We start from the raw sequence: 6000 nt of genomic DNA on the forward strand, positions 1-6000 counted from the left end.
CGCCGTTGCCGGGGAGCATAGCTATATTTGTTGAGTCACTTGGGATTATTATCAATTTTTCACTATGAAGAATCTGAAGGATGCTAAGACTAAGATTTTTCCCTCTAAGACGAGGGGAGGTAAGGAATTGCCATCTAGCTCTGCTTTAGATTCACCTTCTGTTATAAGTAAACTTGCAACAACACCACATGCTATTAATCCTGATATGACGCAAGTTATTAATGATGCTACTTCTGCTATGAATGATGCTTATGATGATGTTAGTACCTTGCTTGATGATAATGTGCCACTAGGTGAATTTCTTGATGAACAAATTGCTAGAGTAAGACAACATGATATTATTGAGACTGACGATGAGCTTGAAACTAAAAATCTTGAAACACCTACTAGGACTAGCCCTCCCAGATATGAATTGCCAAAGGTACCAGAAGGTTATGTTATGGGTGAGGAGGCAACTAGAGATATTCTTGCTTGTAAGGATAGAGATGATCTAGAGAAATTATTATGCAAGTATAAAGAAAAATCTCTGAACGCTAAAATGAAATGTGATCCTAAGTTTTCTACTTCAGCTATATTTGTTGATGATAAGGATTATGAATTCTCTGTCGACCCAGAGTTAATTACTTTGGTTGAATCTAATCCTTTCCATGGTTATGAAACTGAAACTGTTGTGGCACATCTTACTAAGTTGAATGACATAGCCACCCTTTTTGCTCATGATGAGAAAACTCGCTATTACTATATTCTCAAATTATTTCCTTTCTCATTAAAGGGTGATGCTAAAGCTTGGTACAATACTCTTGCTCTTGGTTGTGTGCGTAGTCCCCAGGATATGATTTACTACTTCCCTGAAAAATATTTTCCTGCTCATAAGAAACAAGCTGCCTTACAGGAAATATTTAACTTTGCGCAAATTGAAGAAGAGAGTCTCCCACAAGCTTGGGGGAGGCTTCTCCAATTGCTTAATGCTTTGCCTGATCACCCTCTTAAGTAAAATGAAATACTTGATATCTTCTATAATGGACTAACCGATGCTTCTAGGGACTTCCTAGATAGTTGTGCTGGTTGTGTTTTCAGGGAATGAACTATTGGGCAAGATGAAGAATTATTGAATAACATACTGAGAAATTATGATGATTGAACTCTTCCTGAACCACCTACTAAACCTACTCCGAAGAATAGGGGTATTTTATATCTAAGTCCTGAAGATATGCAAGAGGCAAAGAAATCTATGAAGGAAAAAAGTATTAAAGTTGAGGATGTAAAAAAATTACCTCCTATTGAAGAAATACATGGGCTTGATACACCACCATTGCCTAATGTGGTAGAGGTAAATTCTCTAATGAAATTCAATGATAATGATAATCCTCACAATATGCACCCTAGCCAATGTCTTTTTAAGTTTGATAACTACATTAGAAAGCAAGATCACTTCAATACAAATGTTATGAAACAATTGAAATACAATTCTGATATGATTGCTCGCTTGAGTGACTTGTTATTTAGAATCTCAAATGATGTTAGAGGTGTGGGGAAGCATGCTTCTATGGTACAAACTCAGTTAGAACAAGTTGCTAAATCTCAAAGAGAGTTGCTGGATGAAATCTATAATAATATCAACTATCATGCTGTTAGAGTAATGACTGGAGGAGGTATGATGACTCAGGAATCACTTTATCCTGAGGGACGCCCAAAAAGAATTGAACAAGATTCTCAAAGAGTTAACACTGATGCACGTAGTCCTTCTAAAAAGAAAAAGAAGAAGAAAAATGATAGGACTTTTCTGCCTCTAGTGAACCTGAAGTAGAAAAGCCTCCTGATAATGATAATGAAGTCTCTATCTCTGATGCTGAAACTCAATCTGGTAATGAACACTCACATTCTGATAATGAAAAAGATAATGACGAGGTTCATGAAGACACTCAAACAAATAATAAAGAACCAGACAATGATGTTCAGATGGAACCTGCAGTTGATCTTGATAACCCACAACCTAAGAATAAAAGATATGATAAAAGAGACTTTGTTGCTAGAAAACACGGTATGGAAAGGGAACCGTGGGTTCAAAACCCTATGCCCTTTCCACCTAAGTCAACTAAAAAGAAATATGATGAAGAATTTGAGCGCTTTGCTAAAATGCTGAGGCTAGTCTTTTTGCGTACTCGCTTGACTGATATCCTTAGAATGCCTCCTTATCCAAAGTATATGAAAGACACCATCACCAATAAGAGAAAAATACCGGAAGCTGAAATCTCCACCATGCCTGCTAATTATACTTTTAAAGATGGAGTACCTAAAAAACTTGGAGTTCTGGGAATACCAACTATACCATGCTCCATTAGAAGAAACTATGTGAAAACTGCCTTGTGTGATTTGGGAGCTGGTGTTAGTGTTATGCCTTTATCTTTATATAAAAGACTTGATTTGAATAAACTCACACCTACTAAAATATCTTTGCAAATGGCTAACAAATAAACTGCCATACCTATCGGTATCTGTGAGGATGTGCGTGTTGTTGTTGCTAATGTTACTATTTTGACTGACTTTGTTATAGTTGAGATGCCCGAGGACGACAACTTGTCGATTATCCTTGGTAGACATTTCTTGAATACTGCAGGGGCTGTTATTGATTGCAACAAAAGCAAGGTCACCTTTCATATCAATGGTAATGAGCATACGGTGCACTTTCCAAAGAAACAATTCCAAGTGAATGGTATTAATGTTATTGAAAAATCTCCGACAATAACTATTGGAAGTTTTCAACTACCTCTACCTACTGTCAAAAAGAAATATGAAATGCTTATTGTTGGGGATATTCACATCCCCGTTGAGGTAACTTAGTGAATTACGAAAGTTCTTCGGTTTCATGCTAATCGGAAGTGGTTGTTAATAAGACTTGATCAACGTTATTAATGGATCATTTTTGAGAGGTATGAAGTTGATGAATTTAGTGAGCACTACCTTCTGTCCCAACCTTTTGTTTTCTATTTTTATTAGTTAAATAAAATAAAATGCCATGTTCTGTCTATTTTCTGAATTTCCCGTGCAATAAAAAATGACCCAAAAATAAAAGTTCTCAGAATGCTTTGAAAATTTAATACGGTTTTTTTCTGAATATTTAAGAATTTTTGATGCAAATAATATCAGAGGGAGGTGCGCCAGGTGGGTTGTGGTCCCCACGTGGGCCCCTCACTTATCTCTTCATCCCACATCATCACCTACCTCGAGAAAAAAATCACCATTGCTCTCTCTCTCTCGTGTTCTTGCTCTCAAACCCGCGGATTTCGATATCTTTGCTCGAAGCTCTATTTCTGAAACTGTTTCGGGGGATTTTTGCTTGGTATGTGACTCCTCCGTTTGTCCAATTAGTTTTTTCTTTAATGGATTATATTTTGAATAATTAGCTACCCTTGGTGTTGCTGTAGATGAGCTTGCATGTTGAATTCTTAGAGTTTTAAGTAGTTTGAATGCTTGCTAGGGCCTCTATGCATCCCTATGAGTAGTTGCTATTAATATTGAGAAGTTCTGTTGACAAATTTTTGTCACCCAAATTTTTTCAAAAAATTGTACGCGAATATGATGAACCTCTTTGGAAGGAGTTCTTCGAGGAGCAGATCCTCAGGGGCCTCTTCTAGTGACAGCCCCGCTCGTCGGTCTTATGTTGAACCAAGTGAAAGTTCCATACGAGATGCCACCACAAAACATGCTTATGGCCATGCGATGATTATATGGTGAGTGTGGGCATTAAGGAGGAATTTGAGCAATATGTTCACAATGACGATCTATGTCCCTATATTTCAGATAAGTGCAACCCACACCACACTCTCACTGAATCATTTGTCAAAGGATTAAAATTTCATCCCTGTGAGTCTAGGATGTCATTTAAACTATATGAAAATCCATTTACCATATCTTTAGAGAGATTTGCTCACCACTGCAAAATTCCATTCTGGGGTTCGCTTGAAGAACCACCAAGATCTGAGTTCCAAACATTTTTGACTAGTCTTTGCGATGGTGAGAATAGGGGAGTGACGCATGGTAAAATAAATAGCATTCATTTTCCCGCAATTCAGTACTTTGCTTTATTTAATGGAAAATGTATTGTAGGCAAACAAGATTGTAGTACACTTTGTGGCCCAGACTTGAGCCTCATACGCACCGCTCTCACCGGTGACAAAAGTTATAATCTTGGAGCGATTGTTGCACGTAGGTTGCAACACAGTGCTAATAGTGGTTATTTTTATGGTGGTACTTATGCCACACACTTAGCAAGAGAGCTGGGTGTTGCACCATTGCCATGTGACCCTATTTTACCCACGCAATATTTAGACTTTGATGCCATGAAACGTCATAAGATCCTTGGAGGTGAACCCGATAATTTCACCCATAAATTGTTGTTTAATCAAGACTCCGTTGTATACACATACTTGCCTGCACCTGCTCTCTTTGATTTTCACAGTAGGGGAAGATACTTTGTTCTGGAGAGCGAGGCCCGAGCTCATAACACGGCGGTTATGGCTGCACGGCGGGCTGAGGCATTTGCACCGAGAGCCTCCGTGAGCTAATACCCCGACCATTATGCAGGCTACTGATTGATTACCAAGTTAGGCCAAAAGCCTAAGCTTGGGGGAGTACGTGTTTCTCACCGACATTACATTCATGTTCACACATTTCATTTGTCGGTGTCCACACTTATTTCATTGTACTATCCACGTTAAGTTTATTTTCTCGCTTTCTTCTTGTCTGTTTGAAAAACTTTGAGAAAATCCAAAAATATTTCTAGCTTCTTTTTGATTTTTTTTATTTCTAGAGTAGATGTAGCGACCGGACCTCAGACGGTCAAGTCTGTGTGTTTAAGTGTCATCCCTGGATCGGAGGATTTATAGCAGAGTTTAATCACACACTTATTACATCAAGTGTCTCAAAAAGAGTACTTATTAAAATAATATGGCTGAAGTCCATCTAAATAAGATAACTGCGAAAGCTTCGAAGGTAGAAGAGTCCATCCAACTCCATGGCAAAACTGAGTGCACGACAACGACCTAGCGCACCTTACACTTCGTCTGAAAAGTCTGGAACATAATACGTTGCAGCCTGTGTAGGTCAGCACATGGAATATGCTGGCAAAATAACACTATAGAGCAATGAACAAATAACATCTATCACTACATGCATATATGGCTGGTGGAGGCTCTACGGTTTATCATTTGCATAAAGCTAGTTTTACCCTACAACAAAGGAATATATTTTATTTAACTACAAAGTTTGTTGGAAAACATTGAGTAGGTAACCCCAACTCAATCCCAAATTAACAACAGTAACCCAACAAATTAATTAAGTAACGTGATGAGATCAACATGAATAATTCAAGTACCAGATACTCAAGATGTCCATAACCGGGGACACGGCTAAGCATGATTAGTTTGTACACTCTGCAGAGGTTTGCGCACTTTTCCCCATAAGACTCGATCTCCTCCGTTGTATTTCTCGCACTGCATGGTGTTTGAGAAACGGATGACTGAGACATAGTCTTTCCGAAGAGGTCCCCTTAACCGATAGATAGGACGGTACACCTACAATCCCCTATATCTGCTAGCCCGTCATGGAAAGGATTTCCACAACTTAATCAACTATGCTAGAGCCCATAATGGTATTTGGCTGCACACAGAAGTTTCTAGCATGAATAATCTTATGAAACCTTTGAGCCTGGGTGGCAAACCATAGGATGATCACACGGATACCCCGGGATCTCCTTGGACAACACTGGATTCCCCAGGTGCCCACAAACAATCCATCCAGATGTGTATTAAAGTAGCCACCTTAAGTTAAACCTTAGTTAACAATAACTCTCACACCTTTCATGAATTCTCTCAAACCAAACCACGTCTACGAGCATAGCATAGCAGTATAAGCATACCGTAGTAAATACCTAGGGTTTGATATAAGACAATAGGTACTACCTCATCAACTACTTCCCAATACCCACATGTTATCAAATCC

The sequence above is a fragment of the Aegilops tauschii genome, chromosome 2 (genome assembly GCF_002575655.3).
Source record: "Aegilops tauschii subsp. strangulata cultivar AL8/78 chromosome 2, Aet v6.0, whole genome shotgun sequence".
In the NCBI taxonomy this organism is placed as follows: Eukaryota; Viridiplantae; Streptophyta; class Magnoliopsida; order Poales; family Poaceae; genus Aegilops; species Aegilops tauschii.